Raw genomic sequence first — 18,884 nt, 5'->3', positions numbered from 1 at the left:
AACTACTTAACCTTAATCTAAGATCCACATCGAATTGTACTCACTCACAGATACCAGCCACCTATTACACCTGATTCCTCGAAGATCAAAAACAAGCAAAACATTAAAAACCCACCCTATCTCACAAATTAAAGCAACATTATGTAGAAATTGGTATTTTGTGCAATTTGGAGCTCCCCACCATACAAAACCCAGGAATTGTAGCCGTTTGTCTGATGTAATGTAGGTTGAGCTACGAACAAAACTCATCTCGTCATATGAACGTTATCTGTCGAGAACTTGTAGGTTGAAGTAAACATGTACGTAACGCTGTGATCTGACCCTCTCATTGAAGTCACATAGCAGCTGAGATAGAGACACCGTGCAGACACCTGTTTATGTTTCGTGGAACTCTGTTGAGTAGTAGTTGTGTATTACTGCTGACAAACCAACCAACAAACGGGCAGCTTAACCTCCTTCACAGAGGTAATCAATACTTTTATTGTTAAATTTACCAAGACTTGATTTGAGTTAGAACACTTTATAATGCAATGCCCTATTTATAAGAACTTCAAACCAAAAGGATTCAAAGTCTTAAGTTGCTGCCTCAAACAAAAGGAACACCTTCATCCATTGAGAGCTAATGAAGTTGAATATTAGTGGTTACTTTCACAGTCAACATGACGTGACATTTGTCGACTACAAATTGCGATTTTCTGTTCTGACACATTCTCTCTCGACAGCGCTGGCTTTCACATTGGGGAAGCTCTGATAATTGTGGATTTCAAAATTGACTCTGAACTGAACTCAGTGTCCCAGAATTCACCAATCTTCACACCCAGCTTTGAGCTACTATTGGCACCTTTCCTTCCAAAACTGGTAACGGTGAACTGGGATACCATAGCATACCACAGCTAAGCACAGGAATCTTAACTCTGGTTGATGTAATGCTTATGTGTTCAACATGTGTGTTTGCTCACTGTTGCGGTGTTATTGTGATCTCACGTCGGGTTATTGGTCGTTTGCTTCCCTAGACGGCTAATTGGACTTCGAATGATGCTTCACACAGACTCAGGGTCTCTGCATGCAACTAACCATCTTCTATAACCTGTCATCACGTAACACACACGCACACACACACACACGCGCACACACACACACACACACACACACACACACACACACACACACACACACACACACACACACACACATTCCTTGAGCCTGGAGCATATCACACCTGCATGTGACATCTGCCCCGGGGTGATCTAATGTAAATGGGATCATATTATTTATCATAATTAATCATTATCCCTGATAGTACACATACAGAGAACATTCAAGATTTATGAAACTGTATCTGGAGATACACAGTTAGACACTGTAGGTTGAGCCTGGTAGTGGAGCAAAGGGTGACATTTCTGTAAGCAGAGAGTGTGAATTGCTGCACAAAGTTTGGTCTTTATGCAAGCGAAAGGTCAGGAAATACAGACATTGGAAAATAAAAAAACTTTGGCCAAATGGTTTTGCTGCAAGAAAGGTCACAGAGACACTAAAGCCATTAGATGTTGCCCTCGTGGGAGTGTGAGTGTGTATAGCTCTACTGGATTTGTTTGCCACTCTGCCACAGTTTTTGAAAGCTCTAAATAAACCTCTGCTCTTCAGTAGCGCCTGAGGTTCATACAAAGATCACTTGCATAGTTCTAAACATGAGACTAACCTCATATGGGTGGAAAATCTCACGTAACATTCAATGGCTACACTAACTATATATATATATATATATATCTATATATATATATATATATATATATATATATATATATATATATATATATATATATATATATATATATATATATATAGTAATTCTACAAGAATGATTATCATGGATAAAGATTTACGTTAAATACATGAATCTTTTACCATAAAAGGAGTTTGGTCATTGTCAGAATCTGTTTGACATTACACGTGTTGCTGCCGGAACAAACTTTCACCTTCTGGGGAAAGTTTGATGCCTTGGCTTAAAAAAAAGGTAATTGAAAAGGGCAAAAAAAACGTGGAAATCAAATGATGCCGAGCAGGAAGGAAGCTGACGGCAGTTGTGTCATGATCTCAGTCAGACTTAATCTTTCTGTTATCTTGAGATAACAAGTGACTGGTTTTGATGAGCTTTGTCTGATGAGGCAAATTTGTGCAAATGATTGAATTAGAAACACAGAATACATACGGCACAAACGTTCTCAAAATATACACGAGCTGATTGGTCCCCCCATGTCCCACTGAGAACGCTAATGAGCTCTGATGGTATTAATACTCCTGTTATGGGTTGCACCATTAATTCATATTAGTTACTGAGTAATTAGCATTAACTTACAGTTAATGGTTAATGGCTAATGGTTAATTATGGTAAAATAATGCTCACCGCTCTTCTTTTTGCATTCACTAAGTGTTACTGAGTATATACAGTACATTTTATAATCATGGTCACAAAGAGCATTAATACATGTTTAATTGTGGTAGTAATGCTCTTTCACTCTGATACAGATACAAAGTGTTACTTAAAGGTCCAGTATATAGGATTTAGTGACAACTGGTGGTGTGGATGCAGATTGCAACCAAATGAATACTCCTCGTTTAAACCACCACAACAAAACAAGCCCCTCTCTTGAGCCAGTTATTAGCTTGTAGCTTGTCCCAGGGTACTGTCAAAACGTGGTGGCGCAACATGGTGGAGTCTGTGGAAAAGGACGCGCTCCCTCTGTCAGCTGATCATAACCTTTACCAAAAATAGGCCACAAGTTGGGCATGGACAAGTAAGTGGACAATAATTATGTTCAAATAAACACATATGAAATAGTTTTGTCTTGACTGTGAACTTCATGACTATGTTAATTTACAAATTTATCAACCAGATACATACTTTGAATAGCATGTGAGCTCTTAATAAAGGCCAATTCATTCTTAGAATTTGATTAATTAACTAGAAATTAAGGCTCACTGTTATAGGAAATGTTATCAATTTATATACTCCTTTTGTAAAATGTTACTCTACTGTTATGTCAGTGCAGGGACAAAACAGCTTCCGCAATCAGCTTTGATCAAATTGTGTAAACTCATATTTGATAAGTAACCCTAACATGCAGCAAAAGGTCATCATTATTTTCAACTCACTTGTGATATTTTTTGTTTTACCACTTCCAGTTCCATGAGCTGAAAGACATTTCAGTCTGGCATATTATTCTTGAAGGTCAAATTTCCAAGCTCAGTTTATTATCTACCAATGTCCTCAATAAAGCGATGTGATAACATGATGCTGTGTTTCAACTGACTGTCTGTGTAACATTGCTTTACATGTTTTAACTTGCATGTTGTTTGCCTCACTCTAAATGTTCCCTACTGCATCCTGCTCTGTTATTACGTCTTGTGTCGCTTTGTTTCATCATTTTAATCGCTAATTTAGCAACCGAAAATTTGCCTTTTGGCTAAGATTTACAGTACTGTTGATCCAAGAGTATCATCCCAGGACAAATAAAATTAAAAAGTTATTATCTCAACAGATGTTTTAGATGTCCTCAGTTTCTTCTTATACACTGTGTGTATGTCCTCAGTCTCTTGTTGTTTTCATCTAGTTTTTTGCTCACGTGTCTGGTGATCATGGCAAACCCCCTGACTTCCCTTCGCCCAACTTCAGTTTGAGAAGAGTTCAAAATCGTTCAGAATAGCACCTTTTCTATGCACAAGCTGTGTGGCGCATGCAACGTGTCACCTACACAATAGAGACAGCTGTGAGTCTGTCGTCAGACAGCTGCAGACTTGGACTGTTTAAAAGAGCCTCCGGGTCACATGTATAAAGTGTGCATGAAGTATGAACTGTTACACGTCCAGGTTAGACAGCTGCATTGACTATGCAAGATGGAAAATTTGCAGTCATTTGACGGACATTCCCAGTTGAAAGACGCCTGGTGAACACAGAGTGCAACTGGAAACATGTGTCGTCAGGTATTTTGTGTAACACCCGTTCCATTTTTCAAGCAGGGTAGTCGTTGCAGTTAATCTTGATGCTTATTTCAGTCTGGTTGGGCAAAATACTGGATGCACTAACAAAATCATTAAACCTGTGTCGCTACTGTGCCCTCTCTCCCCCTACAGGAAAAGCTGCGGGGTGAATAGGTGATGAAAATAAAGAAAGGGCGGAAGGAAGGAAGAAATGGAGGGAGGGAGGGAGGGCGGAGTGAGATGGAGGAAAGAAGGTTGAGATGAAAAGGGGGAAGAGGGTTTGAAGAAAGGGACCAGGGGTCTGTGTGTGTGTGTGCGTGCGTGCGTGCGTGCGTGCGTTTGTGTGTGTGTGTGTGTGTGTGTGTGTGTGTGTGTGTGTGTGTGTGTGTGTGTGTGTGTGCGCGTGGATTGAGGAGAAGATAAGACAAGAAGGAAATTGTAACCCAAACTGATAAAAGATTGTGACAAAAGTGACCTCAAGATCTCCAGATACTGAACTCCTTGGGGAAAATCCCTTTTTTTTAAACAAATACCATCAAGGTAGTCGAGAATAGTTTCATGAAAACAGGAAGACAGGCCATTGTTTTTAAAAAGTGTGGATGCTTAATTTGCCTCCTCTGGATCAGGCAGACATGACATGAGCAGGGGAGCTGTGGGACACATGAGCCACCAGGAAACTGATATGGATTGATCAATATCTACATTCTATAATTCAACAAAGTCAGTGTAAGATGTCGTCACCGTGATCCAGACTGTACATAAATTAAGATTTAAACTGGCAGACTGGGATATGGATGCGCGGCGGTGACAAGATGTGTTTCCTATCCCCTGCTGCACAGCTGTGTGTGAGTAATCTGATTTCTTTTGTGTGTGTGCACCTGTTTGCCGTGTGTGCGCGGTTGGTGTGAGAATGTGTGTGCACAGGCTTGTGCGTGTGAATGAGCAACAGAGGTCTCCCTAATTTCATTAGAGCGAATCTGTACTATGGGAGTCCATAATAGCCCATAATTACAGAGTGTAGGGAAAAGCAACAGGCCAGTTATAGCGCATTGTCATGTGGCGTGATCCCATCTTCTGAATTAAGCCAGATGCTTCTAATGGATGTCAGTCATTGGTCACAGACTTCAAGTGTGTTATTCATGCCGCTGATTTCCATTTGTTATTCAAAACTAAACAAAAAAAATCTTTGGCTTTCTTCAACCTTAAACATTTACTGCTCGCACAAAACATAATATTACATTTCTCTTTTGGGCTCCCTTGCCATAGCAACACTTGAAAAAAAAAATCATACATCCATGTCTGTGTTTTGCAGGCCAATGGTGACATCTGCTGGTCACTCCTGTGCCTGCTGAATTCTTCCATAACAGAGGCCTGGCGTCACCTTTCATTTGGTGATATGCTGGGCAATGACAAGCTCACAAAACAAATCAGAGCTCCCGTTTGTGCTTTAAATCATTATAACCTCCTCCAAATCCTCTGTGAACTCGAGTCTACCATCAGAAGATCACTGGCTTCACGTGTTCTTCTGACTTTGTAACCTCTCAGTTCAGCCTCTTTGAACAAACACATCAATGGTTAAGTCTTTAAGGTAACCAGAAAGATGAACCTTAAAGACGGTAGCTCATTCCAGGCTGCTGATTAGTGTTCTGTCCTCTTCATTTTACAATATGCTGCAGGAAGAGGAGCTGACCTTCATTTCTCCCATCCTCCTATGACTGCTCATTCCCCCTGTTCCCACCCTCTCCCCATCCTTTACTCCTCCTCATATGTTCTTCCCTCCAGGCATCTCTCTCTCTCTCTCTTTCTCTCTCTCTCTCTCCCTCTTCTCTCTTTTCTCTTGCCAATTTCAACACCTCCTTACTGCTTCCATGGCAGCCACTTCCTGCCTGTCCAGTACTTTGTTTAAGATGTTCTTATTTCTGAGACTCTCAATGTCATCAAAATTACAGAACACGTTATTTTGTCAGGTGGTCTCATGCAGTGTGCATTCAAACCTAATAATATTGACACAGCAGAGTGAGACAGTGATGGATGAGGATACTGTATGTATGAAAAATAGTCATTTACATGTAAAAGTCCTGCATTTTTTTTATCTTAAAATAAGAGCTTCAACATCATTGTGATGGTACAGTGACTCATAATAGGGAGAATAGTGTCTCTGTCACTTGTTTCTGCACTATGTAACCTCAGTGAGAGGGTCGGATCACGGCGTTACATACATTTTTACTTCAAGATACCCATTTTCAACACATGAGATTTGTCTGTAGTGAGCGCCATCACGTCTGACAAACTGTTACAATTGTGGCGTTGCACTCAGAAGCTGTGGGGGCGCCAAATCATCTGTAACTGTAACTGTAATACGATTATGCATTATCATTAGAGCAGCATTTTTCTATTTTCAAAACAATTTCACGTAGGACTGAAACTCTCTTTTCATTAAAAAGAATGTACTAACAATAATTACAGAGTAACATTATGTCAAAGACGTCTATGAGCCGTGTTGCAGAGATGTCGATTGAAGTTAGCATGCTAACCAGTTATCTCCTAACACCACTCTGTAACTCGAAAGGTGATGGTCTGGTCGAGCCTGCTCTTTCCGCTGGCAGACGCAAAGCAGTGAGTTGACTACTTAGTCTAATAAGTAAACTAAATAAACCCACAACATACCAAGTAAGAAAACTTTTTTTAAACTTTTATTTTCCTGTCTAAACAGATAAAACATTCATATAGCATCTAAATTCAGGTTTTACTCTTTAATCTGAGACCTAACTAGGACAAGCTTACGACCCTACCTAACAGGGCCTCTTAGCTCCATGGCTAACTGAGCTACTTGCTAATGGAGGCCAGTCCCTGCATCCAAAGATGGCTGTGAGCAGCTGTTAGCGGTAATGCTTCTCTCTATAGCTTTGGAGCTACCTTTAAATTGCAGCCATTTCTGATACATTACACCTGTAATCTATAGTGCAGCATGTATTGCAAGCATTTCATATGTCTTGCATACCTCTGCATGAGCATAAAGTGATGTGAAATGGAAGCGCTCATGTAAAGTACAAAAACGTCAAATGTGTATTTTTGTGCAGTACTTTAGATTCCACTGCTGGAGTGGATTAGTCAGCAGGGAGCTCGCCTTTCAACGAGAGGGAGGGGGGTAAAAAAGCATCCGTCCTTCTGAAGTGTCCTTGAGCAAGACACTTAATCCTCAGCAGCTCCGGCGATTTGGATTTGTAACAGTTGCTGTGTAGCTGCACCAAATCTCTCTAAATGAGAGCCGCGTTAATGTGTAATTTCAGCACTTGGTCATGTTACTTTGATGACGCATTTATCTCCAACATGAAACCACATCAGAACATGAAACGGATGTAAGCTTTCTTAAAAAAAATGTTTAAATCAGAATATATTTCATCATGTCATTGGAACTGTTTTTTCTTAAATTGACACATGAAGGAGGAGTGCAGCAAATTTCAAAATCGATCAATCAAAAATGAGTGAAACAGTTATTAAGAAGCATGCTCTCGGGCACGTTTTCATGAATGAGGTCATCAATCTGCCTCCCAGTTGACTAGATTTCAACGTTTTGTCGTCACGTCAGCATTTTTTCCCAAGCTGCATCTGATAAGTGCATTTGTCGGGCTGCGTATCAGAAGCCCTTTTCAGCGGCAGTCTTTTTTGCCGTCGTTGAGGCGAGGCGATGGGCATTAACTGGAATGACAGAGGCCCACTTCATACGCCCTCTACATCATCTTCGCTTTCCCTTTTTATAAACCTCTCATCAGCCCCCCCCCCCTCGCCTCATGTCTCTCTCTCTCTCTCTCTCTCTCTCTCTCTCAAATCCCTCTTCTCTCCCTTCTTCCCACTTAATTTTCTCCAATTTACTCCGCTTCCCCCACCTCCCTCTCCCCTTTCGCTGCCTTCCTCCATCCCCTCAGTCTCTTGGGCGTTTTGCAGTCACACAGTCAGGCATGTGAGGTGAAGGACTTATGTAATGTGCTCTCTCCATACAGTTTCTCTGCCGCCTTTTTTTTTTTTTTGGTTTTCTGTCCTACTATCTTTCTGTCAACACTGGGGCTAATTGAACAATGAATGCCAAGGCAAATGTCGCATGAATCCCATTGTAAATGCACACAGCTGGATGTATTGTCAAATGATTGTGATACACTCCACAGTCTTTTGTTCATACACAATGTATATTTTCTTTAAGATGACATAACAATCAAAAGAATTATAAGTATTTCTAAAGAACTACAGATACGTGCAGTCTCATTTCCTCCTATCCTATTCTGCTTTAAGACGTTGTGTTGAACACTGATGAGCTGGCAATTAACTTTTACAACTGCAGGACGAAAATGTCAATGTTGGGGGTGAAGAAAATGCCAAACAATTCACAAGCTTAATCCATCCTTAGTAAGCAGAAATAGTGAGGTGTTGGCATACTGGATAATTCCATCTCAGCAAACAGCCCGGCAACGTGGAGGGAGGCAATATTCAGTCAAATCCGCATGATAGATAGCAGAGAGGCTCATCACGCAAGTCCATCCATCCTGAAATTCAATTTATATTCCTCTAGTCGCACCTCAGGAGAAACTTGGTCTGATTGAGAAGTGGCTGACTGGGGATTTAAGGTATTTCATCACATGAGCTCCCGCATAAGTGATATATATATATATATATATATATATATATATATATATATATATATATATATATATATATATATATATATATATATATCTGTGTGTGAGACTCTGCATTGTAAATAAATGAATAAGTAACTGCAGAAGTGTACAGATTCACCGCTCACATATTTTTGCTAGGAGCATCTCTATTACTATTAGAGGAAATTTGTCATTAAAGGTGCACTATGTAGTTTTGTGAAGGAAATTGTAATCAGAGGAGAGAGATCTCATTGGCTGATGCCTACTGATATTCTTTATGCCTAAACAAACTCAATACACAAACCCTCTTTGCTTTCATGACTGAATAAACCGAATAAACAAACTGATCTCAAAAGGAAAACAGTTTCACACTGTTTTACTTTGTTTATATGTGGCGGACCCTGCCACCTTTCTAGCTTCTGGGGACTTCATTTTCCTCTGAGACAGTTTGTTTATTAACTATGGATAAAATGAATATTTGTTTGAATCATTACCTCATTAATATTGTAAGTTTTTAAATTCTAACATTACATTTCTTCTCCAAAACAACACAGTGGCCTTTAAGGATTAATCAAAAGACCAAATGTGATGAAGGATCTTAAAGGTAAATAATGATCAACACAAAAGGATGTAAAAGGAGTTCACTGAGACGTCGGTGCACCTCACGATCTGTCTGTATTCATTTACAGACATGGATCTTTTACGCTGGCTGAGCTAATTTCCACAGAGCATCTGACTCATTTCTCGGCGTCTAAGACAGACACTGTGCATAATGTGAATGTGCGTATGAGTGCGCGTGTGTGTGTGTGTGTGTGTGTCCGTGTGCATGTGCATTCACTGCATGTGTGTCTGTCTGTGTGTGGGTGCCTGGGTGGTGGATTGACTTGAACCCAGGGGCAGTCCTGGAATAGACAGACCCACTCATCTGTTTCTAATGAAGAATAATGCAGAGCACTGGACACAGACAAAAGCCTTGCACTCTTGTTTACATGCACGCACGCACACACCCACACACACACACACGGGACTAACATGCACCCTTGTTGTTACACACAGTCACACATTGTACACACACTCACACGTGCACCTACGATACATACCCATGGGTGCACACAGCGAGATTCTGCAGGCCCCATTAACAGTTTCTGGCCTTTAATAGCTCACACACAACCGTCCGCAGCCACACACACACACACACGCACACAGAAAATACAGACGAAACGTGCATAAACATATCTGCAGCGAGAGAAGCATGCTTGTTTCATTTTGTGAGATGCTGACTACAAGGTAGAAAGTAAGATGGACTGCAGCTGGATCCCATGATAATGAAATGAAATAATTACTAAAATAATTCAAATTTAAACAAAATGGCATTCTTAATTCTTGATTTGAACATTAGAGTGGGTGCTGGGGAGTTGTAAAACTACGTTAAATATCCTTCAGGCATTTGGTATCTTTGCTTTGGTGTTTTATTGGACAGGACAGCTGTAAGTGCCCCCGGGACTGTTTCTGATTTTGTGCCACTGGTTAACAAACAATTTAGGCTCCTACAATAACAAGAAGTCATTAACTGTATCATAAAAATAAAAAACATACCTTGAAAGTTTGCTATAAAATGGTTGTTGAATAAAAATTCCAATCATTTATCAATAGAATCAAAGAAGATGAAAAAAACAAAGTCTAGATTCATTATCATCAAGTCTTCTTTGCATTTTGCATTTTACACTGACATATTTAGAGGGTTGGGTGCTCATTCGCTGCAGAAATAATCCAACACAATCATCTTTGGATGAGATGTCGTATTATTCCATTATTTTTGCTGTTGTGCACGCACGTTTGAATCAAATGCTCAACGACTGCCTTGATTTGGTGGCGCTGATGGCCCTCCGACTCTCGTTCGCTGTCACGCAACTGCTGGCAGCCTGAAATGTGTTTTCAAGTGAAAAGTCTGCCGCTCTGAGCTCAGCAGTACGCTGCATGTCAAACACCACTGCTAAAGCCATATATGATGAGCCTCTGGCGGTGATGCATGGTGACATGGTGGATACAGTGACATGACACTGAGAGATAAGAGATTTAATGGTTTTTCAGCTGGCGTCAAACTTGCAACTGCATTAAAAACGCTCCATGTGTTCCAAATCATTCTGGTAACACTTCCGCCTACAGAGAGTTTACAAAGTAAGCTTTTTGGAACGTTTCAAGAGATTCAGCGATTCAGCTGTTTCATTTCGTCTGTAGATGTTTGACAGATTATCGAGGATACGAGAGGATTCCTGAACATACCTACATATTCTCAGAGTCGTTTCTTCGGACCGTAACTCAACCTTTGCTGTACAAATGTTGAAAAAATTTTGTACAACATCCAACAAACAAGTAGTAAAACATTGTATTATTTTTCGTTGAATGCTCAACTAATGTTTCACATTATGAATGTTCAGTGAAGGTCTACGTATAGCTTCTTTTATCAATGTCGATCATTTGCAAGTTTTGATTTGTCTCACTTGTCGTCTTTCTTTTAATTAGAGTCTACAAATGTAAAAGATATTGAGGATGATTCTTACTAGGATACATTTACTTAATATCTGTTGCTTTTCATCTGAAATAGTCAAGTAAAGTACACATTTAGACACCTGTACACAATTACATTAAAACTACTGACAAGTAAAGTGAATGACCTCGGTTTACCCCGTCAGGGCAAAGCATGAAACAACAAGATGCATTTTTGGTGTATTTTTTTCATATCTGGAATCAACCTTTCAATCAAATGCAGAAAGCACAAGTTGAACCGAGACAGAGTTTGTAATAGAAACAGAAGTTGTGATTTGGAAAATGAGCATTCAGCTCATTACTAGCATGAGAGAAAAGTTGGCACCTCTGCTTTGGCAAAACATAGACATGTCAAAAGTGTACATTTCTCTCTGTTGCTTTTCTTTAGGTTCAGTTTTCCATATTACTCTGTACTTATAGCCTGGTTAGTTTTAGGCAGCAAAACAACACTTGGTTAGGGTTACGAAAAGGTCACAGTTTGGTCACGGCAACTAGTTTTGCCCTCACAGACAGGATTGGAAATGGTTTCATGCTTATAAATATTACAAACTGTGGTCCCTTATCAGAAAATATCCAGTGGTGTCACACTTACAAATGTTGAAACGCAGTCACCCCCACCACCTCAGGAAATGACAGAACAGGTTGTAAACATGTCATTTGAATATGATGTGACAGATGTTGTAGAAATGCCAATAAGGTATGTAGCCTATGACACACAGACATATCAGTGGTTTGCAGGAACTTAACTGCCAACATTTCATCCTGGCTGACTGGGCTACAACATTATCTTCAAGGCCGGTTTGTTCAAGTTTATCCATCAGGTGAACTATACAGTACAGATAAGGCTCGCCATGTGTGAGGTTCGCCATGAAGAGGTGGAATTGTTTTTGACTGTGGACTGTGACACTGAATGTCCCTGACCACTGAGGGTTGGTTTTGAACCATGGTACAATTTGAGTTGGAAAATGACAATCTGTATGAAGGGTGAGTATTTCCCTCAGTATTTCAGAATCTCATCACATTAGCTAAAACGGCATTTTGCATAAATGTGAAATTACAAACCTTGGTGCTTGGACTTTTGATGACATGTTACCTTTCAACAAACAATATATTTGTTCATTGGTAACCTCCTAAACCTGACAGACGAAGAAAATCCTCCACTATTAGGGATAAGCACTGTAAGTGGAATTGAGGTGAAGACGCATCAGCACACAGTCCCTCTGGCAGCTGTTCGGTTACACCGCAGAATTATTGCAGCGTTGTGCCACCACTGATTTCATTTAGCAGAGGAGGTAATGAGGAGGGTCAGGCGTGGCAGGATTTAGCAGAGGGTTTTTAGTCAAACATCAAAAACTCTGACCGGTGAAACAAGCTTATGTCATTCCAACTAAAGCGCAGAAGAAAAACTCATAAAGCAGGTTGTGCAGTGATGTCTGATGCAGTTGTTCAAAGGGAGGAAGAAGAGAACCGGAAGAGTGGGTTAGTTATTATTTGGGCTAGTTATACCATCAGACGTCAAAATGTTCATCTCTTGTTTGTTTTTTTTCCTCTCATTTCCCAACTCAAACAGTCTCAAACCTCTCTCTGCCTCTTTTTTCATTCTTCCCTGTCAATCCTTTGTCTCCGTCTACATCTGCCTCTTTCCTTTCGTTTGTCATTATTTTTTACTCCACATCTTTTGGCTTAATATACCTGGTTCTGTCACCACAAGCACAGCTGGAAGATCTCCAGAGGTCTCCTTAAAAATATCTTTGAAATACAGAGCTGTATTGTATATTGTGTATTCATGGCAGCGTCAGTATGACACCTACAAATGTGAACGCATCGGTGGATTGCAGAAATGTCGACTGCTAGGATTATATTCTGGCCACCAGACTTTGCAAAATCACATCGCTACATAAGACAGTCCTGACACTGCATAAGAGTGTCTCTCATGACATACTCCACCCACTGACGTGACACACAAGGTCGGTGTTGGTATAGTGCATCCTGCAGCTGTTGGCGCTGGCTGGCCCCTGTGGACGCAGCCTGCTGCTCTAGTATCAGTGATTTCACACGTGCAGTCCGATTTCTCCATTTTGTTGGGGGTGAAGATACTGAACCCCAAATTGTGCCTGATGACTTGTATGGCAGCTAATCAGTGTATTAATGCCCATTTTTCTTAATTTTTTTCATCTGCATCGTTGCTTTTGCCGTTTGCAACTTGTCATCAGACATTTTCCCGATTAGAAGCAGCTGTATTCGCAAGAGTTGTGTGCTTATTAATCGTAACAACTGTTCATATCTCAGCAGAGATGTATTTCCTTTCTCGGAGGCGCTGATCGTACAAGCTAGGTGGGTGGCTGTCGGCTGTAGTCCTTGCGGTGTAGTTGAGTGTAGCTTTTTCTTAGACACCGCAGACATTACGTGACACAAGCCTTGTTGCAGCTCGTTCTTTGTCAGTATGTCGGCATGTCACGGCCTTCACACACTTTCTTTCTTAGGCACTCACGGAGAGACAGAACCAAATGTATATAATTGCACAGTTTCAAGAGACATTGACCTTCAGGGCCCATACTGCATGTTTCTCCAGTCACACAAATTTGTAAAGCTCGAGTGTCCTGGGGCTAAGAGACATTATCACACAGACACTACACAGTGAGCGAGCGAGCGGGGGGGGGGGAGCGAGAGAGAAAGGAAGAGAGAGGGAGAGACATTATCTGTGCAATTCCAAGCCCTGTCCATCATGTGGCAGTGTGCAGCTTCTTAGGAGCTGCTGTCACAATGGAGCCAAGCCAGTCAAAGTCAGCCTAATCCCTCACACACACACACACACACACACACACACACACACACACACACTCAGATATGTCTGGTCTTTATCTCTGTGTGCAGCTTGAAGCTTACAGCCTGCCTCCCCCCCCCCCCCCCCCCCCCCCCCCCCCCACCCCACCCCGCGTTCTCCTGCTCCTCTCTCTTTGATGCCTCTCTGGAAACACAGGACCTGCTAATGGAGACAAGGAAAAGGCTTCTCACTACACTGCCTTCTTGTCATTCATGCCAATTCATTACAGTAATGTTTGAAAAGGAGGGGGAAATGGAAGGAGACAGAAATAAAAAAAAATAATAAAGAGAAAAAATAAATGTAAAAAAACACATCCGCTGCGTCTGTTTTCCTTTTTTGTTGTACTTGTGGAAATACACCCTTTCAGCAGAGCGCTGTGACAAAATGACGGACGGTTGTAACAAATTTTAATGATGTTTGAAGACTCGCCAAAGGAGCGACCGAGGGAATGGTGCATTTTCTTTGTCTGCACATATGCTAAGTGGAAGTGATTATCGTCGGTGCATTTGTTGAGGACGACGGTCCCATTCTTCTTCCTATTTTCTGCCTCACTCTTTTACGCTCCCTTTCTCTGTCCCCAGTTGTTTTTCTTGTCCTGAACTGCAACTGACACACGATGGAGATTTAGCGAGCGAATGCATCAGAGTTGTTGACTGAAAAATTCTCAAGACAAATGTTACGTGTGTGCATGAGAGGAAATGAGTCATCCATAATCCAAACAGAGTAAGAGAGTTAAAAGGCATAAGAGTCATATTCCCCCTCCGGCGCAAAATATGTTCTTGAGGAACAAACGGCTCGTCTTCACATAGAGTGACACTCGCTCACTCGGCATTGGGCTCAATTTTGCTACACACTTGTTTCTGAATATGCCAAAGGCCACAAAGGCTTGTTCCTGGTTTAGATATCTGGGTTTAAGTTTGTGAGTTGTTTCAGACTTTGGAAACAGTGGTAAAGTAAACACCAGCTTACAGGGTCCATGCAGTAGCTGTTGCCAAGCCAGGATCTGTGAGGGACTGTGACTTCACCTCATGGCGAGGCTGTATTGTTGAGGTCCGTCTCCTATGATGTTTTTGTAAATAAAAATTAAGTACGTATACGATGTGGCCAAAAGTATGTGGACAGACCATTCACATCCCTTCGTTTACTTCTGTTCAGACATTATTTTCCATAGTTTGTTGCTATCAAGCCTTTAATTAAGGGCTATATATGTTTCTTTACAGTAACTTCCAGTTAGAAAGCATCCTGTAGCTTACATGGGATTTCATTTTCATTTCATTTTAAATGACATGTTTCTGCTTTCATAGTATAGCAGCACATTTACAAACATTTGGTTGCAGACATAATTTGCCTGCTGGGCCAAAGACTGAAGTAAAGTGACCTTGGGTGTGCCCAAAAACTAGCAGTTAGTCCCACCAGGGCTGAGGTGTTGCTGTTGTTTAGAGATGGCTCATCAAATACACAGACGAGGCAACACATCTATGGAGATTTTGTCAGTTTGCAGGTATGCATATCGCACCCTCCGTGCCCCTCCCACCAGACCCCTCCTCTCCACGCCAAAACGGCAACGGAAAGTAGACACTGAAAAAATACAGACATCGTAATAATCCTGTCACTGAAAAACATGTTTAATTGTATGTGCTCTAATGGCTGAGATTAGGGATTGATAAAGACAACCTCATCCATCATCATAAAGAAATCTACGCCTTCTTATATTAACACAAGTCCCAATATTATGGCCACGGTTTAGCAAATTGTTTTTGTCCCTTTTGCCCTGGAGCAGCCCACCTTCAAAGGTACATTTACAGAGTGAAAATGTCTCACTTGGCCCCACCCATTCTCACAAAGAAACACATCTCCATCCTTCCCCATACAAACACTTGCTCTCTTCCTGTCACACACTCAGAGTCAGTGATCCCTACTGTGCAGTCAAATTCGTCTTTGTTCTACAGATTGACAGTTTGATTTATAGCACTTCGTTGAGCCCAGATCTCGGCTGAAAAGAGGGAACCGCTCAATTATTACCTTTTATGGCTTTATTCCACCTCAACAATGGCGCTGTCATCCTGCAATGGCACCCTGGTGCTACTCAGTGCAGCGCTCAGCATATTTCAATGTTGACTGTTTATCATAACAATGAGGAGGATTTGAGATTATCCAAATGTGATTTTGACCTCGTGTTAACAAGGAGCAGAAAAAAATACCGAGATGATATGCATAGCAGCTGTGAAACTTCATGATTCAGCGTGAGTGCCATGTGTTTGTGGAAGTTGTTTAGTGATATCACTCTTGCGTGCGATATTCAGAAGCTTGATTTGCACTTGCTGTACAAAACAAAGGTCGATACTCTGGCGGGCTGCTGAAGAGAGGATGCAATGTGCGGGTGGCGACCGCAGGGTGGTTTAGCCATTTAGAACGAGACCTGTGACCTATTTTGGCACGAAAGCGAACAGCATGAGTTTAACATGAAAAACGACTGGGAACAAAGAGCCACTAATCACCAGCGCTGAGAAATAAAAACCTCGCCGCATGAATGAAAACAAAAAGTCAAATAAGACAGAAACAAATGAGAGAGTCACGTGAACGTCTGAGAAAATAGGTAATGGGAAAATAAGTACCAAACTGAGGATATACTAGGCTACTTCCTACTTCTACTTCATTACAGTTCAGAGGCACACACACACATACATATACACACACACACACTATCTTGCACTATTTAATCATTTAATGGAGGTAGGTATGAAGGACAGTTTATATCTATTTAACTTGCAGTTTGGTACCCTATACCTTTTCCCTGAAGGCAACAACTCATATTCGCCGGAAAGAACATGATTTGGATCACCAGCGATTTTGCGGCCTTCCCTGTTCAAAGAGTTCCTGGAGAGAGGATGGGGGTGGCATACTGATTATTTTTCCGGCCCATCCAAACAGATTCTGCAGGTGTGCTTTTTGTTTTACAGGCAGGTTACCAAACCAAGTTGTAATTCTGTATCTATCTGTATCCCTATAGAACAGCAACATCATTTCCTTATTAACACCATGTAACCTGAGTCTATGTAAAAAGTGCAGACGCTGATTTAATTTTGAGCGTGCACGCTCTACTCAAAGTCACGGCCCTTTAGAGTGGACGCCATGGAACCTTACGGTGGTGACCACAGGAAGACAAATGTTTTTTTTTGATCCCGCTTGAATTGTGACGTGAGTCACGTATATGACATTGTCAGTTTAAAAGATGATATTTTTTTCAATAAAAAAAAAGATCCCAGTTTGACACAATTCACCAACGCCAACATGGCTGCCAACTGTAAATTATCAGAGGAAATATTATATCGTTAGCTAAATGTGAGTTAAATGTTTAATCTTCAATAAAAAAGTAGATTCAAAATGTTACTGAGATTTGACGTATTTCCGGTCTGCGGTCTCAGTTACACAGCAGGTGGCAGCAGAGTGCTCGATGTGATAGCTTGAACGGGACTAGAAGAAGACAGTGCCCTGCACCCCTTTGAGCTGGACAACAAAGCAACAAGTAGGCTTTGCTAAATGTTTTGTTTTGCTTCCCTGCCTCTTCTTTCAACCATCAGGATGAAGTACGCAGCCTGAATTAAGACGGGCAATCCTCAGTGTCATGTTGCAGGTTTCTTTTGGTTTAGTTATTCTCTTTCTTCTGTTTTATCTTGTGACAATGCAGTGCTTATGGTCTGGTTAAGTTTCACACACACAAACAAAAGGCTTTGCAGATAAACATCATGTTTTGGTTTAAATACCTGGATCTGTCATCACAAACAGGACCAGATATGACCAGAGAGCCACATGGCCTGAACACTTACATCCAGTCCGCCTGAAAGGCAGCTGATAGACATGTAATGTGGGCTTGATATGATACGTTTTGTTGAAACATAATGTTATGTAATGTAAAGTTTTGCAGAACAAAATAAATAAATTAAAAATGTTCCCTCCACCTCTGCAGAATAAGCCATTTAATTACTCTTCTTCATTGTGTTTTAACTGTTTTAAAAGTGGAGTATTGTGTACTATAAGTGCAATTTGATTTCCTTCTGTTCACCTTTGCATGAGAATTAAGTTTAAAAGAAAATCTGCGTAAGAAATACATTTAAAACTGCAACAAAATGCACATACTGAAAGCGACTGCGCTCTGTGACTCAGTTTGAAACTGTAATCAGTGAAATCAGCTGCTATAGTGTCAGCTGGGAAGGAAACCAGAGGACTCTCAAGACTCAATGGCACATGATTGCAAACCACTGATATGACGTAGAGCACTGTATGCCTGCTTTTATTTATTTATGATTTTTTTTTACATAAATTACAAGAATTCAATCATCACTGTGAGTCTGGTGAACTGGGTCCTGTCAGTCTATAAACCTTAGCATGACATGTTTAACAACATTTTTTATTAGTAATTCCATTTCAGCTCACTGCCTACATGTGTATCTACTACTGAATGTGTGTGTGTGTTTTTTTTCTGAAGTGCACCAAGATTTTTTATTTTTTTTGAGAATCACAAGCCTTACCAAATGACCAAACCATTATTTCTTTGGGCTGATCTTTTATATTTAGTAATTTGTTGAGGACAGATCCAACGAAATAACATAATCTATATTTCACTGTGAGTTTAGTCTCACCCAACTTACTTTTGTAGTTTTTTTGTTTTGTACACCAGGCTGAAAAGACCTCGGAGAAAAACTGTGGAAACACAAACAAGCAAACAAACAACATTTAGCACCATCATCATGTCGAAATTGCAAAATCAAAATGAATGAGTGAATGTATTCAGCAGAGTAGATGCTTATGTTTGCTTCATCGAAGAGTGATATCTCTATAACACTACAGTTTCTACTATGATATGACGATGTTAAAAAGCTCCT

This window comes from Acanthopagrus latus, chromosome 6, assembly GCF_904848185.1.
Source record: "Acanthopagrus latus isolate v.2019 chromosome 6, fAcaLat1.1, whole genome shotgun sequence".
Taxonomy (NCBI): Eukaryota; Metazoa; Chordata; class Actinopteri; order Spariformes; family Sparidae; genus Acanthopagrus; species Acanthopagrus latus.
The sequence above is the reverse complement of the archived record's forward strand: the minus strand, read 5'-3'. Positions refer to the sequence as shown.